The 17,988-nt window shown below is 44.1% G+C and overlaps 1 pseudogene; it reads left to right on the top strand.

Moving 5' to 3' along the window:
* Positions 1–11,957: 11,957 nt before the first annotated feature.
* LOC139701349 (guanylate cyclase 2G-like) lies at positions 11,958–17,988 on the top strand (annotated as a pseudogene).

Below are 17,988 nucleotides of genomic sequence, written 5' to 3' on the forward strand. Positions count from 1 at the left end.
CAAGCTCCCTGGAACCTTTGAACCTGTTGCAACAGAGGTCCAAAGGTAGAAGTTACCTGTTCAAACACTCGTCGTAACTTCTGACAGAAGTGCAGAATTTGGCAAACGGTTAAAACAAGGAATTGTTATGCAATGGACTTAAGAGGAAAAAAAAAAAAAAAGAAGAAGAAGAAGAAGATGACAGCCTTCAGCTCAGAAAGCTAAAGTTGAACAAGACATACCTTTTGCAAAGCCCATACTCTGGGGGAAGAGGAGGATGTGAACAAGGCTTTGCATTTGCTTTTCTGGTACAATCTTTGGGAATGAGATAGGAAGAGGAAGGTCTAGATCACAAGAGGAAAAAAGTACTCCTTGAGTTTAGGGTAAGAGAAAATAGAGAAGCCACTTGAATTGGCTCCAGCTATACCATTAAGATTCAGACTATTAAGATTCAGACTGAGCCGAGGTCTGCATTTGGAGATCAGCCTTTTCCTAGAGGGACTAGTGTCCTCTGCAGGATGAGAACATCTGCGAGACAACCAAATAAGCTGAGTCAGTCTGAAGTCTCTTGCGAAGACTGGGAGACAAGTTTCAGTGTGAGAGCACAGAATCGTGGGCACAGCCTGTACCAACCATGGCCTAGCAATGCCACTGGATGAAGTGGCATAGCTGTCACCTCATGCTGCAGTTTATCCTTTTTCCTTTTTCCATGTGGAAGTCACTAGTCACTAGTCTCAATTTCAAAGTCGTTAAGATCACAAGGCATCCATACAAAACAGAAACACCGCCTGGAGATGAAATAAATCCTGCAGACCATGTGCACCCTCTCTTATACAGGTGGTCAGTGAGGTCTTTTCAGGTGCAAGAAGTCACTGAAATCACACAACCAGGTAGTAGTCAACCCAGTCCCTGATGAGGGGCTACAACCACTGAGGTGCCTTTGTCCCTCTATGGTGCTGCCCTGTTGATCACTGTACATCTAACCCCCTGCAGGCCTCCAAAGCCTGAGCACTCTTTGTGTACCAGGCCTGCAGAAATTCGGAGCGTGCTGCATTAGGTTTCCTCTTACTATCTTTGGTCAGGTGGCCAATATCTATGTCAGAAGACAATACCACTTCCTGTGAACTCCTTCAAGGAGTGACTAGCATATGAACACAAAGGTCTTAGGCCAGATTATTCAGCTCTCCAGTGCATTACTGTCAAAGGTCACCCCAGACCCTCGTACCAAAAAGGAAAGGGCTTCTAAGAAGTGACTGAAGACAATGAAATTCTTTGGGCACTGGGGGCCTGAGCACCACTGGATTGGACTGTTGCCAAGTTGTGTAAAGTCACAACCCCCAGACACTTTCTGGCACCATATTTTCTAGAGAGCAAGATGCACCAAGCCAGTGGATCCCAAACTGCAGTGAGTGTCACAGTGCCCTGGAGGGCTTGTTACAACAAAGTTTGCTAGGCTGGTGCCAGTTTCTGGTTCAGCAGGTTTGAGTCAGGGCCTGAGAATATGCATTTCAAACAATGCCAGGTAAGAGGGTATTGTTATTCTGGGGGCCACACTGGGTCCCCACCAGGAGCATCATTGTTCCACGCTGCTACTCTGCCTTAAATGGGCCCAACTACTGAAATGTCAAAGGGGATTGTGTTTGAGGTAGACTTGGCTATGGTGACCCTATAGTTGGGAGGACAACTTGACATTCAGTGGAACTTATTATATGCTGAAGGGGAGAGGTGCTATTGAGACCAGCCGGCAGGCTGAGTCCCAGAGTAATGATTTGGCACCAGAAAGAAGCACCATCATTCACTGACCTGTTTCTCCTCTACATAAATATAAACCAAAGCCATATAGTATCACAACTAGGTGTGTATGGGTGTCAGGCATGTCACTTGACCTAACAGTCTTCACCTCATTCTTAAGGGTACCCAAGACTCCTAAAAGGAGGTGAAGCAGTTGGCTGCAATGCTGCACTGACAGTGGGAGAGGTGAGTCCTGAGCCCAGGTCTGCAGCACCCAGCAGGCTGTGCCTCGGTTCCATAAGCCATTGTGTCCTGCAGCACTTCTCTTCAAAAGCCACGTATTCCATCACACTTCTTTGCAACATGCTTGGTTCCTCCCTCCTTTCCCCCAATTATATATATTTAGAATCCAATAAATTTTTAAAATTCCCTTTCAATTTGAGCATTCTATAACCTCTAAAAAGTGCAAGCCTCCTTTTTCTTAGGTCATTTGCAAGTGATGTGCCTGAGGTGTGAGGTGTCTGACCAACGGCCTCCATTCTGACACCCTCCTACAGTAAGCTGCTTGGAAGGGCAGTACACCCTCTCCCCCTTGAGCCACATTCCATACACAATAGTTCCAGAATACTAGAGGCTCACATTCCAGAGTCTTGTAACATAGCCTGGAGGTAGCCAAGATACCTCTTGGGATAGGGGCTGGCAGCTCTTTAGAATCAAAACAAACAAACAAACAAACAAACAAACAAAAAACAAAACAGGTTTCCTATAGGTTTTGAAAGCAGGGAAAGACAGACAATATAAGCAAGCTGACTTACATACACCATACAGCTCCTTCCAGTTTATTAAACTCTTCCAGACTCTCAGCACACCTGTGAGGTGTTAGTGGGGACAATACCTTCAACAGCCAAACCTTCAGTGGCTGGTGGGAGCCAGGCCCTGAGAAAAGTATCACACTCAATCAGATGGTGGTTACAGATTGTGAAAATGAGAAAGAAGAAGCCCAGTGAGGTTCTGTCACTCTTTGGAGATCCTATAACTTGGTAATGGGGTGATGGTGGTGGTAAGGGTGGTAGGGTCAAGGATAATTTCTTGATAATTCCAGGCTATTTTGGAAAGGCAAGTGATTTTTATCTTGTTCCCCCCTAAGTGACATTCTTTTTTTTTGAGAGAGAGAGAATTTTTTATTTTTCGGCAGACACGACATCTTTGTTTGTATGTGGTACTGAGGATCAAACCTGGGCCACACACATGCCAGGCGAGCACGCTACTGCTTGAGCCACATCCCCAGCCCCCCAAGTGACATTCTTTATGGAGTAGAGTTGTTACAGAGCAGGCTGGGAGAATAAGTCCTAGTGTTATTTAAAGATTTTAGAGGCAAAAAACCACCAGATTTTAGAGTTTTAGAGGCAATTTCTAGACTCTAGAAAAGGCTGAACCAATGAGGTCATTATAAAGGAAAATGAAATTTCTCCTTAAGAATCCACCCTAGGAATCTAAAGGATTCACCTTAAACCTCTAGATTCTCTGCTTTAGAGTTTTTTTCATTGGATTCAGATTACAGAACAACAAAAATGATGGGGATCATTTCAGGTGAAGACAGAAAAGAGAGCTGGGACAAGAAAAGGGAAAGCACAAGACATCACAGTAGCTGTGACATGGGGTGTGGGGGACACTGATTTAGGAAGGATTCAAGGATTCAAGGCTGTGTTGATGGCTGATCCAAGTCAGGCAGTGTGGCCCAAGAGGAAGGAGAAGCAGAGCCCTAAAATCTCTTCATGTTAACTCAGCAATGATGGATCAGAAAGAGAGGAGGTGAGATGGCCCTCCCTGGGGTTTGCTGAACATTAGGGCAGAGGTTATAACCACATGAAGTGGGCAAAAGTAACACTGCCGTGAACTGACCTTTAGCTTCCCACATGGCAGGGCTGACTCTGACACTTATCCTTCCACTGAGATATGGAAAGGAAGGAAGGGGCAAAGTTCCTTGAACTCTCTCTCAACAAGGGTGCCATAATTGGCCATCAAAATTCCATCTTCTTCCTGGTTCTCTGATATTTCAAAAAGCTAATGGCATTCAAAGTACAGCTTCATGAGAATCAAAGGTTCTCATGCCAGGTCCTCTGAAGGCTTTCTAGATGATCGTGACAGTGAGACCTTACCATAATGGTGGCATCCCTGTGCCAAGAGACTTGTCTGTAATATCTCATTTAATCTCACAGCAACCCTAGGGACAATTTATTGCTGCTCTTTGGAAAAAGAGGACAGACTTTTCTTGGAAGAAGAGGCCAAGGAACTTGCCCAAGGTACAGGCTAACAGTTGGCAGTCTCGGGGTCAGATATTGAGCTCAGGTAGTCTCGGGTCCAGAGTCCAAGCACAAATCCATGATTAAGCACCCTCTACTCCATGACCTCCTTGAGATCGTGGGTATTTATGTATGCATTTGTCTTTAGAGTTTTCATTTGTCTCTTCAAGAAAATTAAAACTGCTTGCTCTAAGGAATAAGGGTCCAATACTAGCCATATGAACCCAATGCCAAAGGTGGAACAATAGCAGCCTTCCCTCTCCTTTGAAGAATCCCCCTCATTAGAAAGGTTTCCCATTGGCCTGGGCAGCCTTCCCACATAAAACCCTTGCTTCACCCAACTGGAGGGGCCAATGTACCACATGTTCTAGCTAAGAAATCTCTCCATTCCCAGGTCTTTCTTCTTAGTAGTGCCTACAGCTCCATTGTTGGCAACCATGAACTATGGGAGTTTCACAGAGCTCAAGGGCGAAGCTGACTCCACAGCTCAGTTCTGTAGCTGCTCTTTTCTCTCACTCACTGACAGTGATAGTGCAGGTATGCATGTTCTTGAGCTACTCTTACTCATTCTCTGTGGGAAGGAAGTGTTACCCAAGCATATGCACTTAGTTTACAAGAATGATATTTGCACAGATTGCAATAAAACGTTTCCCCCAACCTCAGCCACACACCTCTGCTTTCCCAACGTGCATATGTGTGGACACACACACACACACACACACACACACACAGCAAATGCCTTGCAGTCTTAGAGCTGAGCCATGGCACATGGGTGGACCAAAAGATACTGATCTACTTTCACATCAAGGGTGGCTAGGTGAATTCATGGACAGTCTCATCTAAGGTTTTCATTATGTCATGTGATATTATAATTCTCAGTGTCTTGGAGTGAACAAGATTGGAATATATGACACAGATGACTTGTTCCATTATCAGTAAGAGCTTCCCAAGGGCAATATCCAGCAATCCTGCATCTGGGTATGTATCTAAAGGAAATGAAATCAGCATGCAGAGGAGACATCATCTCCACTCCTCTGCTTTGCAACATTATTCACAAGAGCCAAGATATGGCCGCAACCTAAGTGTCCATCACCAAACAAATGGATAAGAACATGTGCTGCAGATATGCAATGGAATACTATTTGGCCATAAGAACAAAATCCTGTCATTTGTGACAACACAGATGAACTGGGAGGACATCGTATTAACTGAAAATAAGCCAGGCACAGAAAGATCAACTGCAGGACCTCATTTATATGTACAATTTTAAAAAATTGAGCAGGGAGCAGAGGAGGGGAGATGTTGGTCCAAAGACACAGCTAGACGAGAGAGAGAAGTGCAAGAGATCTATCGTATAGCATGGTGACTACAGCTTATGACGACATACTGTACTTCTGATAAATGCACAATGGATGCCAATTGTTCCCATCACCAAAGTGGTAACTATGTGAGTTAATGCATTTGTTAGTGGATTGAACTATTCTATAATGTATACACGTTTTAAAACACCAGGTTGGACAGGATAATGCATAGAATTTTATCTGTGAATCAAACTAGAAGAATCAGATGGAAAGTGTAAAGGTCTCAAGAGAAGCATCAAGCTAATTCAATTCTCAGAAACTTCAACAGCCCCCATAGGAAACTTCAGTATTGCCAGGGATTCAAAGCAGCTCAGAGAGTGAAGATTTAGATCTGCATGATACAGTACCATTACCACTAGCCACATATGGCTCCTGAGCACTTGAAATGAGGCAAGACTGAATCGAGATGTATTTAAGTGCAAAATACCAAATCTTGGAGTCTCAGTGGAAAAAATTAACATAAAAACTCAATTTGAAAAAAATTGATTACAGATTGAGACAATAATTAGGATATAGTAGGTAGTAATCCCATTGCTCCTTTTACTCTTTTAAATGCATCCGCCAGAAAGTTTTCTATTTTTGTTTGGGCAATGATGATTTGGAAGACAAGAGTCCTTTGATTTATAGAATATAAATGCAAGGTAGTATTTCCCAGTGGAGTGACAAGCATATTATAGCTGCCCCAGGTAAATTTTTTTTTCCAGTGACCAGCCAGAGCTTATCATCCTACCTGATGTTTCACAGATTTTATGTATATATATATATATATATATATATATATATATATATATATATACACACATATATACACACACACACACACATACACACACACAGGTATTATGACAGTTATATATACACATATATACATGACAGTTACATATGTGTGTGTGTGTGTGTGTGTATATATATATATATATATATATATATATATATATATATATGTAAAATTAATTTAAGTATATTTTAGAGGCTATAATTCTGGGCATCTTCAGGAACCTGTGGCTGTGAAGTCTTTTACATGTTCCTCTGGTCACCATGGCAGCAGCAATTTGTTCCTTTGGGTTAACAGAGCGTCCATCCCACAGAGTTCATAATCTTCTCGACTGCAATACCAGGCCCTTATTATAGAACTGCTGCTGCTCATGGACTGTCACCCCATGCCATGCACCAGGTTGTGTGTTCTACGTCTACTACTCCGTTTGATGCTCACATAGGGTCATCAGGGTAATTGCAAATGAGGAAAGTGGGATTTAGACAATAACTATCCAAGCCAGCTTCAGCCTCATTTCTAAACCTGAGCTCCCATCCTTTCTGCTGCACTGCTTCCTACAGCCCGGGCACTGGAAAGCAGCGGCTCCCGGCAGGAGGCAGGAACGTGCACGTTTTGAGGGGATGGCAACACCTCGCTCCTCCCCAAGCCTCTAAGAATATCATCTCTGCTTTTTGGCCTTGGTTCCCCAGGGAGAGCTGCCCTCAGCACTGGGCTGGAGAGCTAGCTGGGAGCCTTTCACACAGGCGGAGAGGAAATGCCAGGAAGTGGGAGGGCCTCTGGTGTCTCCAGACAAGAAGCTGAAGAGGGTGGAGGAGTCAGAAGGGACATCCTGCCCCACTCTAGATAGCTGCCCACTAGAGAGAAAGGCCAAAGGCCACTCCAGGTGACACACAGATCACTAACAGGCACAGATGGACAAAGGCATAGCATAACAAGAGGCCGATGTATAGGATATATTCTATTTGCTCAGTATTTGTGCCACTGTGACAACAAAGGAATTCTAGGAAAACCTAAATTGTATGGAAAGTAATTACATCACTATCAATCACTAAGAATCTTTGAATACCAAGTACCTGGAGCAGGCATACACCTCTCCTCCCTTCTACCTTCTGAAAGATTTTGCTCTTCATGCTAGAGTTTCATGTGAGAGGAGAGGAGCAGTTATCAGAGAGATAGGAGCAAAACTACAAAGTAAGCCTGCACACCTGTAATCCCAGCAACTTGGGAGGCTGAAGCAAGAGGATTGCAAGTTCAAGGCCAGACTCAGCAACTTAACTAGACCCTCAGCAAGATCCTGTCTCAAAATAAAAAGGACTGGAGATGTGACTCAGTAGTCAGTAGTTAAGTGCTCCTGGATTCAATCCCCAGAACTCAAAACAACAAACTAACAAAACACAGGACTATGAAGTAAATATTAAGAAAGCTAGCATTTAGACCAGACCAAACTATTAAACTCCAGGTTTAGCTTGCCAGGAGAAACTTGTGTTGAAAGTATTGACTACAAGACCCAGATTTTCAAGAGCACCTGCTCAGGTTTCAAAGGCTCATTCCTTGAATAGGTGTGAGAAGCACAGGGTAAACATCAGATGGCTGAAGTATACAGGAGACAGGCGGGGCCCCTGGGAGGAAGGGATTCTCTATCCCATGCACAGGTCCTTGTAGAAACATAACCTGACCTTATCAGTCAGCCAAGGTCAGTGTCTTCCACGAGTAGTATGTGCCTGTGGTTACCTAAAGGAGCAGGCTTTGAATCCTGAGGATTCATTTTGCTGAAGACTTCCCAATTCAGGCTTTATTCTACTTCCTAAGGCTTCTGGAACCTTTGCTGAGTGGAAACCTCATTTTCAGAGACTGTGAACAAGTATTTGCAAGAAGACACAACAACAAAGTCTGAGTTCACACCCTGACAGGCAATAGCCACTTTTACCTGCTTTTATTTCTGGAATGGTGAGTGCAAGATGTGCTCTACCTTCAGAAGCGCTCCTGTTAGGAAATGTGCTGTTATACATCCCAGCCTGACACCTGATAGTACTTAGTTAGGAATCTCCCCAGGTCCTAGTATCTTAGGGCAAGAAGCTGGTAAGGTCAGAGGTCCATGTCCTCTGTCCTTCCCCACTTAACTGTCAAGGAAACTGAGGCTCAATACTGTCTCATTGACTCAGGAGAGCCGAGGGAACCATGTCTTTCCCCAGAACACACCAGGAGATGAAAGGGTGTGCTGGTTACCTTTGCCTCTTCCTTAGACCATTACAGAGTCCTCTTAGTGTATCTTGTCTCAGTCCAAGTAGGCCACACACCTTTTTCTGCCTCTCACCTTCTCCAGTTCATTTAACTGCCAGGTTTCCACTATGATCAGGCCACTGATTTACAAAGGGAGGCCAGGGGTAAGCAGGAAGAGAGGTTGGGCAGCTTGGAGGCCTATTATCATGGTAACGGCTAATCTTATCTGGTCTGGATGCTGAACAGCTGGCCCTAGACCTGGTTTATGGCCTAAGCTGGTCAGCATTCAGGAAAGCATAAATCAGCCAGAGAGCCCTCCCTGAATCCAGTAGCTAGGTAGCAAAGGCCTAGCTCCCTGACAAAGGAGCCACCTCTGAACCTCTGCTGGCCAAGCTCAGGCTATGTTTGCTCCGAAGTATCCTCGGATGAAACACGGCCTCCTCCATCAACCACTGTGGTATTGGCAATTTGTAAGCATAAGAATTTCCCAGAAGGGAAGAAGACTGGAGAAGAGAAGTGGAGAACAGCAAGACCCCTCTGGCAGCCACAGTCCTACAACTCCCCTAGCCTGGTTTTAACCTCAGGCATTTACACTCCAGCCGATCAAGCGAATTGCACAAATTGGGCCTGTAACTATGGCAACTGTTTCCAGCAGAGGATGACCATTACCTGAACTGCTCCATCTCTGTCTCCCTCCTCCTCTGAGGGCAAGGTGGGGGCAGGGGGGAGTGGAAGGGACTGAGCTCAGCAGAGCGCAATTAGGGCCCACAGAGGTAAACCAGGTGTCTAGAAGCAGGAGAGCCCAGATCAGCATGGGGTGCTCCAGACCTGAGGACCCAAGGCTTAATTAAGGAATTGAGTTTAACTCCCTTTGATTTTACTCCACAAGTGCAAGTCTGTAGGGTTTATTTTTAATCAAAACATTCAATTTCTTCCTTAGAGCAAAGACATTAAGACAAAAAAAATATACAATTAAAGCAAATAAAATATCCCACCCCCATGATTCCCATCCCCTAAAATAACATTTTAATGACTGTGTGCTATTCAATTATATAGATTTGTTACATATTGTTTATCCAAGCCCCTACTATTGGCTATGAAGTTATTAGTTTATGGCTAATACCTGAGTGTTAGAAATAAAATTTGATTCTATATGATCATATGATCTTATTTGTTTAGGATAGACCCTCAAAATTAGAATTTCTGAGTCAAAGATACACATATTCTTAGGGTTTGTGAATGTGTATTGAAAAACTGCTATCATCAATCCTACTAGCAGTGTACCTCTGTTTCTTGAATTCTCACACCAACATTGAACATCATTGATATTTTCTTCTGCTTTGGCCATGCTCACTTGTAAGCATTTGAGAATACAAAATGCTTATTACAATTAATATTAATCTGTGGGCTTAAAGGCCCAATGCGGTGTTAGATCTGCAACTCCATGAGACCCACACTGTTCCTGGCTTCAAAAATTCTCATCAGAAAGGCAGTTTGAAAACACTAAGAATCAAAGATCATCCAGAGTGGGAATACAAATTTTAAAAGCTTGTATGGTAGGGGAAGAGGGGACACCAAGGGTGTAACAATATATTATCTCTAGTATCCTAGGTTTGAGACCGTGGCTTTCCAATGACACACCCATTAACAACCCTCCCTTATTGAGTTTCTACCAAATGTGAGGGACTGTGCTAATTATGTAATCTCATGGTATCTTTGGACATCATCTGAGCAGGTGTTATTATGCTCATGGTGAAATGGAGGAAACTGAGGCACAGATTTAACTGATCGCCCAAGGTCTCACACATCTGATAGAATACTGTGGATCTTTCTGGCTCAGATGTCTACCTGTGATTAGGACGAGGGAGTGTTTGGACTCAGGATTTTGCTCTAAGCTGTCCTAGCAGAGGAGGGAGAGAGAGAAACAGAAGCTCAGGGAAGCACCAGTTATGGCGAATTTGCTTTGGAGAAAACCCCATATTCCACAGGTTTAGGAATTTCCCTCTGAGATGAGCCAGAGCTGAGGCTCTGGATTCCACCTGGGGCGGGGGGGGGGGGGCTTGTAACTGAAAGAAGGTAAGTAGAGAATGGCTATTGGCTATTTCTTCCCTTCTCTCACTTCAGACAATCAGGGTTTCTCGGACCTTAGTGTCTAGTGATAGATGATAGGAATCTAATCAAAGTAGATTCCCAGATCCACCCGAGACATTCTGGTTGAGAGGGTCTGGAGCAGGGCTCTGGAATCTGGACTACCAGGAGAGACTGGTGTACGTAGTTCCAAGATGAAGTTTTGAGAACCACAGCAAGCTTACTAGGTATTAAAACACCTAATCCTGAGGTGATGTGGGATGCCAGCACCTTTCCTAACAGAGTGATTCGAAAGAAAGCCCGGGGTAGGTGGGAATTCAACCCTCCAGATGGATGTGGATGTGCCTAGCTAATGGCTGGGCCATCTTACCTGAGGGTGGCTGTGACCTCCCAAGAGACCTTTCATTCCTGCCACACATCAGACAATGAAGAGCTGCCCCCAGCTTCTTGCCCTGATCTATGTAAATGGAGAGCTAAGACTCATCCAATCCATGGGACCTCAAGCTCAGGTGAGGGAGATGGACTGCCTGCTTGTTAGTGGATTATCTTTTAGACATTAGCTCACTCATTCTAGGAAATATCCCTATAAGATAGATTCAGCAGGAGATAATAATTGTCATTACTTCTAGCTACGCCCCTTCATCACCATCATCACCATTACCACCATAACCATTATCAAACCTAATAGTGATGAAGCCAGGCATGGTGGTGCATGTCTTAATCCTGGTGATTTGGAGGCTAGGGCAGGAGGATTACAAGTTTGAGGCTGACTTAGTCAACTTAGCAAGACCCTGTCTCAACATAAAAAAAGGTCTGGGGGTGTAGCTCAGTGGAAGAGACTTCCTCCCCTGGGGTTCAATCCCCAGTGATTTCTTAAAAGTAAAATCCACAAACTAACATTGATGAATGACCCTTTGCATAGGCATTGTACCAAGGACTAGATTTGGACAGCTATTTTAATTCTTACCATATCACTTTAAGGAAGACCTCATTATAGTTTGTCCCCATTTTATAGATCTCAAGTGGAAGGCACAGAGAGAGGAAGTAACATGACCCAGGTCACACAGAATACAAGCACAGGCCATCTGGCTACATTTGGGTGGGTCCTATAACTCTTATTTTACTGGTAGAGAGGGACAGAAAAATCATGTCACTTCCCAAACACAAAGATTATCAGTAGTATCACTGGATCAATGACCTGAGTTTGCTGACTCCATGCTCCAGCCTTTGTGAAAGACTGCTGCTCCTAATTGTTAGGACAGACTCAGAAGCAGGGGGTATCTGTTAATTAACAGCACTGGAGAGGAAGCAAGTTGTGGGCCTCAGGGGATTCTGCACTATCACATGGGTTCCAGGAACGAGTGGCCAGGAGGCTGAGCCTCTCAGGGTTCTGCGGTGTAACATGGCATCCTGGACTCTCAGGACAGGTCCCAATCACCCACCAGAAGCTGTGCTCTGCTAGGGTCTGAATGCCATGGTGATCACCTAACAATAGGACCGATGCTCTTTGCCAGTGTGCTGGGGACTTGCCTTGAAGCTGCCAAAATCACTGTGGGCTTCCATGCCCCCTGGAACATCTCCCATCCATGCAGTGTGCAGAGGCTGGGGGCAGGCCATGGACAAGGTCAACTCAGAGCCAGTGGGTCTTGGAAACTTCAGCTGGGAGTTCACTTACACCAACTCCACCTGCAGTGCCAAGGAGTCCCTTGCTCTTTTTATCAACCGGGTCCAGGGAGGATGCATTTCTGCCCTGTTTGGACCAGCATGCCCTGGAGCAGCAGAGGTACAGTATACTGTCTACTGGAAACTTTAGCTCTTTCCATTGCAAGAGGTAATCTTGACGAATACAGCACAGATGTGAATAATCTCTTGGCAAGGATCATGTTATTTTACCAATAGCTGTGTAGTTCTTGGAAACCATTTTTTTTTTAGATGTAATTAGAACAGTTAACATTCTCTTTTTAAAAAAGCCTTTCAAATAAACAATTGTTAGTTCTCGTGTGCTCTTACTCTGCCTGCTGATTGTTGATAGGTGGAACTTGGTGCTGTTGTTTATGACTGCCTTTATTCACTTCAATGTTGTCAGACACATGGCTTGGAAAAACTAAGAGGAAAACCAAGGCGTGATTTTTTTTTTTTTTTTTTGTTGTTGTTGTTTTGTTTTTGTTTTTGGTACTAGGGGTTGAACTCAGGGGCACTTGACCACTAACCCATATCCCCAGCCATATTTTGTATTTTATTTAGAGACAGGGTCTCTCTGAGTTGCTTAGTGCCTCGCCATTGCTGAGGCTGGCTTTGAACTAGTGATCCTCCTGCCTCAGCCTCCTGAGCCATTGGCATTACAGGTTTGGGATACCATGCCCGGCAAGGCTTGGTTTTAAATATAAAGTTATCAATTGTTTGAGCAGGTTTTCCTCTGGCGTGTGTGATAAGCTATTCAGGGATGATGCAAGTATTTGGAAGACTGAAGTATGACAGATTGCTTTAAACTCAAGCAAGCAAATAAGGAAAATGAATGCTTTGTGTTTGGTTAATGGAATTAGCTGGGGTGATCTCCTCAGGTATCATGACATCTGAGAGATGTTGATGTGCAGGGTGAATAGGAAGGAGCTTCACAATCTCATTCCCCTCCATATGTAGAATTCTCAGTAGTTGGTGCTGCACAATTAAGTTCAAGTTTAAATTTGCATCTTGGTGTCTCCTGCAATTCCCCACTTGACACATTTCTAATTGTCCAAGGTCTACCCATTCTTCAAAGTCAACCTCAAGTGTCATAGGCCCCCTCTCCCTTCATATCCCTAATTCCTCAATTATTACTTTTCAAACTCCTATAAATATATTGTCTATAAATTTTGGAGGGTATATTTAATTCTAGAACTATCTTTTCTATATCTTAGTTCCTGTACCAGTCCATAAGCTCCTTTAAGAACAAGTTCTCCAAAGTTCCTTGTGAATTATGAGATCCTAAGACAAAATATGTAAACAGAGAACAACAAAAAAAAGAAAGAAAGAGTGACTGAGTAGCTATGAACGTGGGTTCTGGAACCATATTGCCTGAGTTTCAATGCTTCTGCACTATTTGATGGCTATATAACTGATCTCTGCATCTCTATTTTCATCCTTAAAAAAGTTGAAATAAAACACTAAGTTTTTAGTAGAGTTCTTTGCATATAGTGAGTGGTCAGTTAACTCTTGCCTTTATATCTCTGGTCCTCTTAGGAATTGCATCTACAAATTGGTTCCAAGACATTCCAACATTCCAAAAGAGAGGGTCCAATAAGACCCACAGACTTCCTGAATCTGAGGTTTATGCAGATACTTTACTTTGAGGTTTGAGTGTTGCATCAACTCTATGGCGAAAAGATGTCCTCTTGGTTTCTTTCAAGGGTGCTGGTTTGCTGGCTTCTGAGTAGAAGATCCCTGTTTGACTTTGTTGGATCAATGGCCAAGTTGAAGAGCCATTTTTTGTATGATACTTACGTGAGACTTGTGCCATCCAAGCAGGAAAAAGGTGACGTGCTTCAGAAAAGGTCTACCTTTCTGAAGGTTTCCAACCTAGGTCTCTCGTACCTAGGTTGGAAACACATTGGGTTGTTTGGATGCCACTCTGGACCTCCTCCTGGGATAGTGGGAATGAGCTATGGAGGGTTGAAGAGATGAACTAAAATCCCATTTCACCATCACTGCCAGTATGAGACACACCAGCAGTAACCCAGTCCTCCTTCAGGAGGATCTCAGAAGCATGTCACCAGTCGCCAGGGGAAAGTAGGAAAGAGATTTTCTTTGCTTATATTCAGAGCATCAAATAGGTTGGGCAAAGTTTTTGAGTACAATTAAGAACTCTTCACTTTGCCTAAAGTGCAATCTCAGGTGCTATAGTGTAAGTTCTAGAAGTATATTCCAGGTAAGCCGGGTCCTGGACTTTGATTGCTGTTCAAAGCATGGGCTTTGGAGACAGACACACTTAGCTTTGATTCCTGCCTCTGACACTTTCTAGCTGTGTACTCTTGGGAAGTGTCTTAACCTCTCTGTGCCTCAGATCTCTCACCTGTAAAATGGAGACCACCATCCTATCTCCCCTCTAGGAAGGCAGGGATTAAGAAGGGTCACATGTGACACAGGAGCAGTGCAGTATCTGGACAGCAGGTCAACATAGGGCAGCAGATATTTTTGTGGTGCTGCTTAGAAGACTCTCTTTCCTAGCACAGGTTAGTCACTGACTCCTTTCTGATCTTCAAATAAACTAAGCTCTTATGGCCTTGGGACTGTGGGATTTGCTTATCCTTCTTCCCAGAGTGCCACCCAATGCCACACCCCACCCAGCATTCCTCTTGCTTTCCAGATGGGTCCAGCGCCCACCTCCTCAGAGCAGCTGTCCCTTGCTGTTGATGCAGAGCTGTCCCCCCTCCCCCACTAATGAGAGGCTTATTTGAGCTCTTCCATCCTCTGCTCTGTGAGTCCCAGAGGGCAGGGCCCTTTGCCGGGCTCACTGTGGTCTCCATGTGTCTTGTCAGACACATGGCTGGAGCTCAGATAAATACATTATAAATTACCTAATTTCAAAAATAAGCCACTACTTCATTTGTGTGTCCCCAGAATAAATGATGATGTGCTTGCATGGAATGAGAATACCAGGGCTACGCCCACCCCCGCCCATTTCAGCCCAGAAAGTCTGAATGTTCTGGATTCTAGGTCCTCTGTGACCTCCTCTGAGCCAATGTGAAGCTGCTGAGTCACTGACAAGATCTTTTGTTTTGATATTCTGAGTCAATTAGATGAAAGAAACTGACTTACAGAAATAATCTCAACGCATTTGGACTTGTGCATTGTACAGGTGGAGACTGCAGCAAAGGCTAATTTCCACGAGGCAACAGCTGCCGAGTTGTATGTTGCAGGCTTGTTTTAAGAACTCTACGTTCTGGGACTAGTTGAGGAGCTTCTATTTCCTGAAGCACACTTAAGGAAAGAAAAAGATTGTGTCTGCTTTGGAGTGGCTTTAGGCTAGGCTTTCAAAAGAGAGTGGTGTGTGTGTGTGTGTGTGTGTGTGTGCACGTGCGCGTGTGCATGATGCAGCTGGCCAACTCTGTCTTCCCTTCCTGTAGTTATCATCTTTATCTGCAGCCCAGAGGATGCAAAAAATTATTCTGAGGGCTGCAGAGAACCTGGGACTCAGCACTGGAGAATTTGCCTTTATTATTTTGCCACAGTTAGAGGTAGATGCGGACCAGCACTCAGTGGCTCTGATAATGAGAATGAAGTCCTTGCTATGAACCAGGATGTATTAGTTCACCAAATACTACCACCTAGAAGGTGGGCACTCCCGTGTCCTCATCTTGAGATGAGGAGACTAGGACTGAGCTGAAAGACTGTACTCAGAGTTCTTTGTAGAGGCAGTGAGAAGCTGTGCCCGGAGAAGCCAGTGTGGAGCCTGGCTTCTGCACCAGCTGAAGAACTGTCATTTCTATCAGGGAAGTGGGACCTACCCAAAGGTCTGTCAAACACATGTGGCTCTCGTTTCTTATTCTTCCACAGCCACCTCCTGTGTCCTTGAAGCACATATAAATGCCTGGAGAGAGCAACATACTAGCCCACTCAGGTAATTCTTAGTAATGGCTCTAGCCATTACTAAGTGTATTGAGTATTGTTACACACTTGGCATGCATTGTTGAACTTGATATTCCCAGTAGCCCCGTGAGGCAGCTATTACATGCATTGTTGCACTTGAGGTTTCCAAAAGCCTCGGAAGAAAGACACGATTAACACTCGGACTTACAGATGAAAAACCAAGGCTTAGATAAGTAAGGTAGCTTACCCTAAGAAGATCTCAGCACTCCCAAGTGGCATAGCTGGGGTTCCAAACTGGGTCTTTTGCCCTTCACCCCCCATAGCTGTCTTATGGAGTATTTGTGAGGTGTCTGGCTGCTTGGTATATTAGAATTCATTTCAGCTTACAACCACCCTATGGTGCAGGTATTCTTTTTAGTCTCATTTTATAGAAGGGAAAACTGAGTTCCTGAGAGGTGAACTGACTTGCCCAAGGCCATACAACTAGCATGCAAGAAGGCTACTGTTCCACCCAGTGGGCTGGCCTCGGTGTCTCTGTGTGTAAGCACCACACCATACTGCAGGCAGAGTCTAGAAATGCCACTGGACTTCAGCTATGGACACACTGTATGCTGTTCCCAACAGGTTTGCTTGCTAAAAGGAGGTTGTTTTATATAATCGAGAAGCTGACATTGGGCAAAGGAAGTAGAGGGAGATGTATAATAATGTCCAGGATTTCTCTTTCTTTATCAGGAAGTATTTCAGATGACCAAAAGTGCCTCAGATTTCTTTGGCTGGCAGATGGAATTCTAAATGCATGCCAGGCTTTCCAGAGCCTTCTCTTGCCTTACCTTTTTATGCCCCCCATCCCTGCCTTCTCTTCAATTTTCCCCTCACCTCTGCCTTCAGGGAGAGCACAAGAGAGGTGGGGATGTGCCAAGTCTTAGTATTTCAGAGAAGTCGTTCTAAACTTCCCTCTCTCCTGTTGCTTCCCCCCAAAATTTGAAGATCAATCCAATTGGTTTGTAGTAGCAGGGAGAGTCTAGAACTAGGACTGGGGTTGTGGCTCAGTGATAGAGCACTTGCCTGCCTAGCATGGGTGAGGCACTGAATTTGATTCTCAGCACCATATATAAATAAATAAAATAAAGGTCCATCGACAACTAAAAAATACATATGTAAAAAAAAAAGGACCTAGAACTAAAAAGTTACCACACAATGTCCATGCAACTGAATTCAGGCTGCTTTTAAAAAGAATATATAAATCCATTCTATGAAAGTGTTCCCAATGTAGGTTAAAGTAGAAAAAAAGTCAAGCTGCAGAATGATAGAATAGTGCAATAGCATATTCATAAACACACCAACAAGTAGACACACACACACACTCTCTCTCCTCTCTACGTGCCTGTTTTGTTTGGGTAACTCTCAGTGCAGGATGAGAGGAACTAATAGGAAAATTAGGAAATACACAATGAATGGCTATGCACTAATAATAGTGACAATCACAAAACACCAGTTACCAACAGAATATTGGAAATAGAGGATCCTAAACTTTCCAAACTTTTGTACTCATTGCTGTTGGGTAAGCTTTCTGCTCTGCCTCTTAGCTGCTTGATGCCCAGGTATGATTTTAATTTATGTTTTGGCTTTGCTTTCTTCCCACAGCTTGTATGCTAACTAGAAAAGGATTTCCAGTGATTCCAGCAATTCAAGTTCAATATGGCCTTATATGCAGTTCGGCTGCACAGCTTATTTCTTATAGAATGGTGACATTAATTTCCTTTCTTTTTAGGAAAGTGTTTGGAAAGATGTATTATCAAACCAGAAAGTGAAGTGCCTCCCAAAGACCTATGAATGAGTATTTCTCATCATGCTCAGCTCCCATGGAGAAGGTCCCGGAGACAGTGGCTTCTGGGAGCAGGTCTACCAGAAGCTGAGGAAGGTGCCCTTCCACAGCTCCAACTCCTTGGAGGAGCAGGTCTGTTAG

This window comes from Marmota flaviventris, chromosome 4 (genome assembly GCF_047511675.1).
Source record: "Marmota flaviventris isolate mMarFla1 chromosome 4, mMarFla1.hap1, whole genome shotgun sequence".
Taxonomy (NCBI): domain Eukaryota; kingdom Metazoa; phylum Chordata; class Mammalia; order Rodentia; family Sciuridae; genus Marmota; species Marmota flaviventris.